Source organism: Salvia splendens, chromosome 15 (genome assembly GCF_004379255.2).
Source record: "Salvia splendens isolate huo1 chromosome 15, SspV2, whole genome shotgun sequence".
Classification (NCBI taxonomy): Eukaryota; Viridiplantae; Streptophyta; class Magnoliopsida; order Lamiales; family Lamiaceae; genus Salvia; species Salvia splendens.
In genome coordinates, this window is record NC_056046.1 from 3,028,822 (window position 1) to 3,041,692 (window position 12,871).

The 12,871-nt window shown below is 36.4% G+C and overlaps 1 pseudogene; it reads right to left on the reverse strand.

The window, feature by feature from the left end:
- Nucleotides 1–11,306: 11,306 nt before the first annotated feature.
- Nucleotides 11,307–12,753, reverse strand: LOC121768652 (annotated as a pseudogene).
- Nucleotides 12,754–12,871: the final 118 nt, after the last annotated feature.

Consider the following 12,871-nt stretch of genomic DNA (forward strand, 5'->3'; position numbering starts at 1 on the left):
TACTAATGTATTGGGTTATCTCCCATTAATAAACACATTTTTTTTTATCTCTATATACTTATTTATTTTACTAATGTATGAAAATCTATAATCACAAAAGTATCTATTTTGTGACATGGAAGGAGTATTATTTCTACTTTATCCTATTCATATTATTAAAATAAAACATTAATAACATACTCCCTCTGTTCCATAATAGTGAAGTCATTTCACTTTCTAATAAAAGTCAACACATTTCTTAGAGCATCCGCAGTGGTGAGTGGACACTCGTCCGTCCGTCCGTCCGTGCCAGCGGCGCGGCACCGCCTGCTCGCCGCTGGCGCGGCGCTGCTCGATGCATCGAGCACGTCCGTGCCAACGAGCAGCTGATGTGGCGGGTTCTGATTAGCCAACGGCATTTTCATTGGAAATTTATTTTTTTTAAATAAAAAATAATACAAAAAATTTAAAAAAATATTTTCAAATTCCCAAAAATATGGTCGTTTTTTACCATTTTACTAGATTTTTTTATTTTTTATTTTTTTTTTATTTTTTTATTCCCAAAATCATCTATAAATGCACACATTTATCATCCATTTTTCACATCAAATCATCTTCCATTCATCTATCATTCATATTTTTTCATACAACTTATCTACATCTTCCTCTCTCACTCAAACCCTTTCAAATGGATTTCACCAATCTTATTGCGGAAGCAGAGCGCGAAGAACAAGAATACTATGAACAATATCGAGCCGCATATGAAGCCTATGTCACTGCGAATACCCCCGCCCCTCCTCCTCGACCAACTAGATCAACTCGCCGCTACATCCATCGTGACCGAGAGGGAGCCAACGAAAGGCTCGTTGCCGACTATTTTTTCGACCAGCCGAGGTTTCCGGAAGATTACTTTCGGCGCCGTTTTCGCATGTCAAAATGCTTGTTTATTCGTATTGTCAACACATTATCCTCCCGTGTTGAATACTTTCAAACAAGTACAGACGCAACCGGTCGGCAAAGTCTCTCGGCGTTGCAGAAGTGTACGTGTGCCATCCGACAACTTGCTACTGGGCAAACGACTGACCTCTTCGACGAGTATTTGCATGTCGGTGAGTCAACTGGAATCCTTTACCTTAAAATTTTTTGCGACGGTGTTCGTTCAGCTTTCGGTGAGGAATTCCTTCAAGCACCCACCACCGTTGATTGCCAACGGTTGCTTCGTCTTCACGAAACAGTCCATGGTTTTCCCGGTATGCTTGGCAGCATTGACTGCATGCATTGGAGGTGGAAGAATTGCCCGACAGCTTGGAGGAGGCAACACTTAAGCGGCCACAAAGGCGGCGGCCCAACACTTATCCTTGAAGCGGTCGCCGACTACTACCTATGGATTTGGCATGCATATTTTGGTATTGCCGGATCCAACAACGACTTGAACGTGCTCTATTCTTCGCCACTCTTCAATGATGTTTTGAATGGTGTAGCACCGGCGATCGACTTCACCGTCAACGGAAATGCATACCACATGGGTTACTATCTCGCCGATGGTATCTACCCAATGTGGTCGACTTTCGTGAAGACGCTCAGCATCCCGCAAGACCCGAGACGGGTTCTTTTTGCGCAGCGTCAAGAGTCCGCTCGGAAAGACGTCGAAAGAGCTTTGGGATTCTTCAAGCCCGATTCAACATTGTGAAGGTCTCATCTCGGCTGTGGTATGTGAAAAATATCGCCGACATCATGTACACGTGTATTATCTTGCACAGCATGATTATAACTGACGAATGACCGATGGCGGCTAGCTTTTACGATGAGGATGAAGCCGGAAGCTCAACCGCGAGGTCTCCCCCACGCCGAGGTGTGCATACGACGGTGGGCGAGGGGATCGAAACAGAGAACACAATGCGCGATACTCGAGCCCACATTTCGCTACAAGAAGACCTAATCAAACACATTTGGGCGAAATTCGGCCACGAGTAGTGGGTTTTTTTAATTTTATGAATTTAATTATGTATTTTTTAATTTTTAGGATTTTAATTATGTAATTTTCAGTTTTTTTTGTAATTTGTAATAGTATTCCGGATATTTTTAATGCATTTTAATTTTGTGAAAATGTTTTTATTTAAATTGAATAATAGAATGGTGGGACCCTTGAGCTTGTACCCTTAAATTTAAATTGAAGAGCACAGATGTGAGTGATGTGCTCTTGTCTAAGAGCATGGAGTCAAAGTGGGTCCGGGCCCACATCCGTGCTCGTTGGCAAGAGCACGGATGGGGATGATCTTATGTTTTACTTTACTTTCTAGTATTACTTTATTGTCTTTTATCTCTCTACATTTTTTTTATTTTATTCTTTCTTTACTTAAGTTATTTAACATAATTTTCTTAAATCACCTACGGAAAAGAAACGTCTCCACTACCTTGAAAACTGAGGGAGTATATATGAGTAAAAAATGAAACGGGGTACAAATCTTTGAATAAGGAAAGTGATTAATGACGAGTCTAATTACGTTTCCATCACTTAGAGCATCTCCAGTGGCGGACGTCCGGTCGGACATCCGGTCGGACGTCGCGACGGGCGACCCGGACGTCCGCCATTGTGGCGTTTGGGGTCGGATACGGACGTCCCGTGAGGACGTCGGGTGTCCTCGGACGTCCCTGCGACGGGCGGGCGGACGTCCGCCACTGTGGCAAGAGTCGGACGTCCCGCTCGGACGTCCGAAATTTTTTTATTATTGTGATTTTTTTTATTGCGGGATGTCCTAGTGGGAAGGGCGGACATAGGAGGGGATGTCCTAGTGACGTGGCAGTGGGATGGGAAGTCCTAGTGACGTGGCAGGAGGTGTTTTTGGGATGTCCTAGTGGATGTCCTAGTGGGATGTCCGCCCACTGGAGATGTCCTAGTGGGATGTCCTAGTGGAGATGCTCTTACTCATCACTATGTTAATGAGATTGACTACTCCTTCCTCGAAACTGCGCAGTCGCCTTTCTTACCACAAAACGACATTATCATTCAATCTTGTCTCGATCCGAGGAATTTGCTTCTAACCTCTTTTCTCTCAATTGACTGTCTTTTTTCGTTTTTTTATCTGCCGACGCGAGCTCAAAATTTTAAGAGATAAGCGGAATTTTAATCCCTAATTTGAAAATTTCCGCTCCTCTATATAACAGTGCCAATCATCAATTCAAACCGTATCCTACAGAGAGAAATCCAGAGAGAGAAAAAATGGATCAGTATTCCGACATGAGTCAGCAATTGCAGGATTTCAATCTATGGGAGCAGGATTACTTCGCCTCCGTCGATATGGAGATGCTTTCTCAAGGATTTCCCGATTCCGCGCCGCCGGAGAATTTCTTCGACGACAAAATCTTTTCGATCAATCCGGATGCGGCGAGGAGCGTGTCGAGCCCGGAGGCGGCGGCGACTCCGGGGAAGGTGAAGCGGCGGAGGGCGAAGGCGGCGGATGCGGCGGCGCAGTCGACGACGTTTCTGAACGCGAGCATATCGAATTTTCGGGCCCTGGTGCAGCAGCACACGGGCTGCCACAACGCGAGTTCCAGCCCGAAAGGCCCGATCACGCTATGCTTTGCTGCGCCAACCAATCACGAGGCTCGTCGTCACTACTACTGCTCTTGAAATTTTATTTTATTTTATTTTTAATTTAATTTCTTCTTTTGATTTTTGTAATAATAGGCTCTTGCAACCTAATTAGAGTTCGCATGCAGTAATTAGTGTTGATTAATGTAACATGGTTGGTGTTTGATAATGAAAATCCAGCTTTTGGTTAATTATTACTGCTGGTTTTTGTAGTAGCCGTTATAGTGTAGAGAGGTCCATGTTCTTAATTAATATTACTACTCCATATTAATTCAATGTAGTTAAATAGAGTTCCATGATCTTATATTGTTAGATATTAATTTCAGAATTCCTCGTACCTGCGTGTGACATGATTTTGGCTCCGTACATATAACCTTTTGTTGTAATATATTTAGAATTAAAATATAGAAATAAACGATTATCACACATTTGAAAGTATATATTTAGAGTTATTTGGCTACTATATTAAAATTTAATAGTATGGTTTTGAATCATTATTCAGTTATCGATATTTATGTTTTAATAATTTGTAACTACGGTTTATACTACTACTAGTATCTTATAAGATTCAATAACATATTTAAAATTGTAATTTAGTAATTTATATTATATTTTAATTTGTAATTCAATTAATTAAAATATGAAATGGATAAAAAAAATTAAATAACTCAATTGATAAGCCATTTTCCATTAATTAATAGATTGGGGTTTGAATTATTCCGAATGCTAGATTGTATATTAACCAATTAGTTTTGATACAACCTGAAACAGTAAATTGCACGACTACTAATAGTTGGCCATGTTTAACTTGATTGTCCACGTCCCAACAGTAGGTAGAAAAAAAAATATAGTAACATTCTTATTGTCTGATTAGTGTTTAATACTACTATTAAATAAATATAGTAGTAGTATCTAAATTAATGCTAGTCATGTTTGTTTATCCATCTCCATCAAGAAATTTTACCTAGTCAAACTCGTTTTTTCGCTCTTTTTGACCCTTTATCAACCTATCATCACCATTTACATTGTTATAATTACTATTAATAATTCTTCATCATCATCTTTTTCTTCGATTTTTTGCGCCGCGTGTGCATCGCCATATCTATTTTTTTTGTCTTTAATAACTTTTTTTATAAATTAAATTCCATGAAAATTAATTTATCTAGCTACTTTATACCTATACGTATACATATATTATTTGATGTCGGTCACAAATCCGTAGTTGAATTAGTATGCGTTAATTTATCAAACCCTTTTTTGGGCTCAAGACAAGGTAATTGACTCAAGGATTTAAAGATCTAATTTTGATCTAAAATAGGAGCTAATATGGTAGAAAACTATTACCCCCTTCTTACCCACGCTAAAAGATGTGTATTTTTATTTGGATATCTCAAAATAAATGTATCATTTAATTAATAGACAAAATTTAATTATTTTAATCTTTTAGTAATATATTTTGTGTTGAAGTACTTTTCTTTTATCTTTATCATAAAATATGAGTAAAAAATCTATTGTTGTGTCAAACTTACTCGAGACATTATACCTTTGTATATAGAAAAAAGACAAGTGCAATGTAAATTCTCGAGGTGTGTGTGAATGGGGATATATTCACATGCACATTTACATATAAATCAACGTAGAAAAAATAAATCGCACGCATCATAATACAATGGTAATTTACTGTAATTTACTGTAGTTTCAAGGAAATTATGGAAGCGTAACCCTCAAATGAACAACAAAAATTAATGCTTGTCACCACATACATCATCTTGATGTGAAGTCAACAGTAGAAAAAGACTTGGCAACATCAAAATGGTCAAAAAGAATTTGTCACCCCCCACATTATCCTATAAATTTATAGTAGTAGTATTTGATCTGAGGTTTGATGAAAGATTGTGTTCACATTTTCAAATGTACGTGTCACACCATGAGAAATGTGCTGCTTCGTACACATCAAACTTCACTTAATATGGCCAACAAAATTTGTAACGGTCATTAAAATATGTCCAACAAAATTTGTCCCTTGAAGAAACGGTCATTAAATGCGGCCAGAATTGCAAATATAGGAGTGTAGTAATAAAAAGATATTGCAGTTAATTAATAGTAGTAGTACATTATTAATTTTCCTTTAAATTCTAAAATTTTAGCTAAATTCTATACTTTTTTCTTATTGCTATAAAATATGTTTGTGAATTTTACCGAACTACTCCTACTATTTCTAATTTATAATTTCACAGCACATATTCATGTGTTGACATGGCTTAGGGACTAAACAGCATTACACAACTGTCGTTTTAGTTAACATCTGATAATGTCACATAAGTAAGCCATTATACAAGTCAGCCTCAAAATCTTGATTATTTGTAAAAGTAGAACAAAATTATAGTAGTAGTTCAGTAAATTACATGTAGTTCAATTTTAAAGTTGGTTTACAAAGAAAATAATTTGGTGAAACATTAGAAATTTTCGGACATAAGATGATTTTTGATTCGGTCTACACTTTGGCACTAATTGAATATCAGTACATGAGAAATGTAAAACTTTAATTTCCCCATGGAATAGAGTAAAAATCAGCGTAGTAGGTTTTGGCAAGATGCATGCATTGAAGTTAAACAAGAGATTACATAGTCATCAGTCCGCATATTGATTATTTCATTTAATATAAAAATAGTACACTAGTACTTACTACTATTAAATAATTAATGGTAAAAATTTTCATATTATTGTACTGCTGAATAAATGTCCCATCTTTTAATTGGCCCAAATTTTAAGAAATTGTTCGACTTTGTAAAAGAAATGGTAGAAAAAAATTAATGAAATGTGAGGTTCACTTGCTAAATAGAGTAAAAGCGAAATATGATACTCCCTCCGTCCGCGAATAGGAGCTTTGTTTTTCTATTTTAGTCCGTCCGCGAATAGGAGTCCCGGTTCACTTTTACCATAAATGGTAATAGGATCCCACCTTCTATTAACTCATTACACTCACATTTCATTTAAAACTAATATATACAAGTGAGACTCCTATTCCACTAATTTTTTTCCACCAATTTTTTCTTAACATTTCTTAAAACACGTGCCGCCCATAAATGGGACTTCTAATGGCGGACGGAGGGAGTACTATTTATTGGTGAACAGATTAAAAAGGAAAAATGTGATATTTAATGGTCGACGGAGGGAGTACTCTTTAGTAGACTAATGTAAATGTTATTAATTCATATTTTCATTTATAAATTAATAATATTGTATATATTTCTTTATAAGTACGTTTTTGAGAAAATCTAAAATAGAAAATAAGTAAAAACCCAATAGACCAGCCCACCTCAACCGGCGACACAAGAGGGCCTCAAAAGTCCGGATTCGCTTATTTCAAAGGTTTAGTCCATTTTGACACTTGTAAAAATAAATAAATTGGTTAATTTAATAGTGATTAAGAATAATTTTAAGAAATTGCAATTACAACAAGGACTTTTAATTTGTCGCATTGACCACATCTAAAGCAACGTCATTTACCAATACCATGGTGCCTTTTTATATATTTCTAAGAAAATGGAAGGATTGTGTTGTACGTAATTGCAATATTTTAAAACTCATGCAAATGTTTGGGGAGCTACAATTAATTTTAAATAAAAGTAGGTGTGGTAGAAGATGAAACTTTCCAATGGTCATTACATCTATTTTATTTTCCAAATAAATAAACGATTAATTTTAGGTCGAATTCAGGCACGAAGCTGCGTACGTAAAATTGATTAATTATTTAATAAGCTAGTTAGAAACTTATAACTACTGAATTTACATCAGAATTTAACTGTTAAGAATTTTTTTTAAAGCGGTGATACTGATATAGCTAGCTAGGAAATTAAAATAAACTAAATTCTTTATCTTGTATACCTGGACAAATTCTGCTGGATGCGTGCTTAAGTTTGATCAATTCTATACGTTTATTTTATTAATTTATTAATTCGATTTAACTAACATATCCTCCATCCGTATAATTGGACCAGACCTTTCTTGGTCAACTTTGTATGTTAATATTTAAACTGTTTAATTAATTGTTAATCTCATCATAAAGCCACAATAAAGTACACACACTAATCCATAAAATGTTATTCCCACTGATGTTAGAACAGCAAACTACTTAACTTCGAGCCTTCAGTTCAATGGTATGATAATTTGCAAATAATATATGATCTCAATATTCACATCAAAAGTGATTGAACAAATTTTTTAGTCATTTTAGAAAAATCTCTAAATGAAATTATTTTTATTTGGTTGTTAGACCAAGAGTATTCACCGACAGACTCCTGTGACTATTCTCCAAGCTGATTTATAGGCACTTCGATGAATGAGACAGTCAGTCTAATGATTTAAGGTTGTTGCATGCCAAAATGCAAATACCGAATTCTACATATATAATACTAATAATATATTTGTAATCGATTAAAATTTCAGCTAAAAAGTCACCATTGAAGATTACAAATATAGATAATAATAACCCTTAAAAATATAATTAATTTCATAAAATGAAATTAAAATAATCAGTCGAGATAAGCATGGTTGTTTCTTCGAAGTACTCTTCCCTCAAGCGACGTGTATCTTAGTTTATCTCTCCCACACTCACATCATCGCACTCGTATTTAACTTAGGTTTCCACTTCCTTCTCTCCCAAGAAAACACCACACGCTCATAAATATATATATCCTCTCAAACCACACGCGTGACACGCCCTAATCAGGTAATTAATCAATCCAACTTAATTAAGATTGATTAATTACCACATAATCGCCAAAACTACTAATCATGCAGAGCTCCGAAGAATTATTATGGGAGCAAAGCTACGACGAAATCATCAGCACCATTCCTGACCTAATATTCGACGATCCATTTGATCTCCCCTCCAGCCCGCCGGGCCCGAAATCCCCTATCAAGGGCCCGAGAGGCGGCGTGGGGAAGCCCGCGGTCAGGAGGCGGTCGCGGTCGTCGAAGAAGGCACCGACCATGCTCCTCACCGCGGACGCCAAGAATTTCCGGGCCCTCGTGCAGCAGTTCACGGGCCGCCACAGCGGAAGCCCGCTTCTCCGGGCCTACAAGGGCCCGGTCAACTTGAATTTCAAGCAGCGAAACTACCATACCGCCGAGTATTCAGACGGGAGATTCTTCCCTTTTGGCGGGAAAATTGATGATGGTGAGTCGAGGATCGGTCAAAACCCTAGAAAGGATGGTGCGTTGACCTGGGAAGAGGATTTTGTCGACGTGTGCGGCGGCGATTGGGGGAAGGAGGTGATGGAGGGAGATGGAGATTATGTTGCGGTGCTGAATGAAGCAGTGGACCGTGAGTTTTGGGGGTATTAAGGTTGATGTAAGATGTCAATGTAGCGTTAGATTAAGATCACTAGTGTTTTTTTTTAAATAATTGAAAAATTATCAATCAATTTGTCGAATTGATCAGACTAGTATCTTTGGCTGGGTTATGATTAGGACTTAGGAGGTTTGTTTGTGTTTTGTTACTTAATTTTAATATATTATGTCATTTGTATATATGATACTCGATCCGTATATTGTTTTTTTGTATTTGTGATATCATTTGTAATATTCCAGTGTAAGATGGTGATGATATTGATAGCGATGAGATGATCAAAAAGTTGTTTAGAGCTCTATTAGGGTTGGTGTTAGTAAAAATAATGTAATAGCGATCAAATATAACGCATTTTTTAATATTAATTTGATTATCAAAATTTCACAGTAATTGTTTAGTCGTGACATCATATGTTAGATGGCGATTTAATATTTTGCTCCATAAATAAATTGTATGGGTATTAATGTTTCACTTTATTTTTTATGTTCTAATGTACTTATAAAAAATTAATTGATATAAATGGAAACAATAAGAATGAAATTAATATATGTTGAAAATATGAAAGATAACTTTAAGTAATATTATAAGAGTTAAAAATATTGGGATAAATAACAATTTATACAATTACTAAAAAATGGATTATCTTCAAAAGTTTAGAATATACGTATTTAATATATAAAATCATCACTACAAACACTTACTCTTTTAAAGACACAAAAATTGAGACGCAATTACTTGCGTTGAAAAATTTTAAAAAATAACATTCATTTAGGACGCAAAAGAAAACATTTCCAATTTAAGGACAAATTAATTTAATTTTTTACTTTTTTAGGATGCTTCCATTTGCGTCTTCTAATCCTAGTGGAGACACCAACAATAAAGACGATTTTTGAAGTGTTAGTGGTACATTTAGAAACACAAACTAACGTCCTTCATTGCATTAAAAATGTCCTTAACGATTTTTTTGTTGTTGTAGTCTACTATTAAATATGTAGTACTCTGTAGTAGTATAGTATATAGTCAAGCATTTGTTATTGACTTGGCTTCTTGACCGAATATATTGATACGCATTTTACTCAATTTTATTGTATGAGTATGACTATATGTTAATGTATGCACCAAAATTCTTGGATGTGATTGCACGAGGTGCCGTAAGAACATGAAAGAGAAGGTATCGATAATAGTAGTATGATATTATTGTTGATTTGTTCTGTAATTTCGTGGAATTATATTAGTAATATTTGGTGCCGGGATATGTCTTCCTTTCATGCATATTCTTTTTAACGCAAAGAATAAATATTGCTTTCTCCTATCCTATTCTACTAGCAACTTTTTTTCTACACGAAATTAAGAAATTGTTGATTGTGGAAGAAACAATACATGATTGATAGATTAAAATTGGTAGAAAATCAGAAATGCATACTGAAAATGACCCGACAAATAAATGTCCGGTAGATCTTATGAAAATCGAGCATTAATTATAGCCTAAGAGATTTAATTGAGATATTTGTCATTGATTTTGCAAAAAATATAAACATTTAATCTATTGGGTTTAGTAAGATAAATACTCCTAGAAGATAAGTACATAGTATTTGATATTTCTAGTACTCCTACGATAATGACCTGATATTCTGGAATCTGGTCCATGTTTTAATGAAAATTGAAAATAGGAGCAAATAAAAGAAAATTTTCGGGCCAAAACTAGTTAAAATATGTAAGATACGGGCCCTAAGATTCGAAAGGCCTAACACACAAGCCCAAATATTTGTTCATTAAATTCAGGCACCACTCTCTATTAGTAGCACTCCCTCCGTCCCACATAATTTGGGACACTTTGACCGGGCATGGATTTTAAGAAATGTAATGAAAAGTGAGTTGAAAAAGTTAGTGGAATGTTGGTCCCACTTTTATATATTAGTTTTATAATTAAATGTGAGTAGAAATGAGTTAGTGGAATGTAGGGTCCACTACCAAAGATGGTAAAAGTGAAATGGGTTAAATTATGTGGGACAGTCCAAAATGAAAAATTGGGTCAAATTATGTGGGACGGAGGAAGTACTTTTTAACGTAACTCACCCGAAGAAAAAAGTCTACCTATAATCGCAAAAAACTAAAAAATTGTATAGTAAAATCGTAAACGTTTCAAAAACCATCTTTTGATATTAAAGTCAAAGAAAAGTTGTGTTATAATTCATGAAACAAATTTAATTAAAAAGCTCTTTCATACTCATAATTCTAAGCTTAGTTATCAAACTCTTCTGACCATTTAAAATAAGCTTAGTAAAACACACATTCTTGAAGAAATGATGATGAAGTAAATAATTTTTGCTCTAGACTAAAGCCACATTCTTTTCTTTGGTAGACCATGAAACTCACTAACATTCACAAACTTCCCTCTCCAACCATGTTATCCTGATCAACATAAACCGAAACGACGGCGTTTACCGCTTGCTGGCTCTCAATCACACCACATTATTCGAAACATTTGTCACAGCATGTGTAGGAAATCCACCACCAATCCCTCCTTTCAAATACAAAGAGTATTGAACATGATTTATCTTATTAGGAAACAACAAAATTGGATCTAAATTCGCCTCCCATTTTGTCTCATTCCCCTGCACTGCCATCTTCCCCTTAGTCGATTTCAATCCTTTCCACTCACAGCATTGTGATCAACTACCACTTGATCGATGCTCGTAATGATAGGACTTGAATCCTATCGGAACGATTAGAGCACACGAAATTAAGAAGGAGACGATAAAGAAACCTAGTTGCATCAACTAAGGTTTCGAAACTTGGGTTTCAAGAAAAGATTTTTATTTCTTTGTTCTTGAATGATTTTTTAACTCTCTAATTGACCCTTTATATAGAGTCCTGACCCTGCTTGATTAGACTCTACGACTCGGAAAAGAATCAAGAAGAAAACCCGAGAAGATCTACTTAACTAATTTAAATGCATGAAAATAAGAAAGCAAAAGATATTATACGATCATCTCTATCTCTAGCTATAATCTTGATATTCTGTTGGTTTTTTCCTTGTACACCTAGGATACTCTCGAACCCCGACTTGGGCTGCCGCCGCTGTGGGTTTCTTGGTTTGGGCCGGTTATGGTGAGCTCGTGTGCGGGCTGTCAGTAGAAGGGGTCCTCAACAGCTATGCTGTTGTAGTTCAAATACGGGTCGATAATTCGTTTTTGTGTGGATTTTACGAGAATGCCAACGCCCCCGAAATACGTGGCCTTGTTGTAGCAGTGGACCCCGATGACTATGTTAGCCCTTCCCCGCAGCACGATGCCTATTGCTGCGGAGAAGATGGCTACATCGGTTATGGCATTGTCCGTGCTGGCAATGTCAATGGTCGTGCCAGAGTAGGCCTTCTCGTCTCTGTCTCCTCCGACAGTGGGGTGTTGTCCGAGGAAACAGGTGCGCAGGAAGGTCTCGTGGCCCCGGAGGACCAGGATCCCCAGGGTGGTGAAGTGGAGGAAAAAGCAATTGGTGATGCGGACTCTGGCAGAGTCGATCACCAATAGGCCTCCTCCTCGGTAGCTGGAGTCGAGGAGGTCTTTTAGGGTTATGTCCTCGTATTTGAGTCCGTTGTTGGAGTCTTTCGCGTTAGAGAAGGCGTCGTTGGGTGAGTCGGGCGCCCATAGTTCGATGAGATGTCGGTTGCCCGGGAATGTGGTCGATGCACGGAGTGTGCCATCTTGCACCTGTCGAAACTAAGTTAATATTCTAAACTCTAATAAAATGATACTAAGCATTATTCGCAAGAGAGTAACACTAGTTATCATACCATACCAAAGGGTATGTAGAGCCATATGTAAGACATTATATAAATTAGTTGTTATAGAAATCATAGATTTGGGCTTGTCCCAACATATGTAAGGTAACTATCAAAATGCCTTTAAAAATTAATTTATGTCTTTTGATTTGAAAGTTTAGATTGT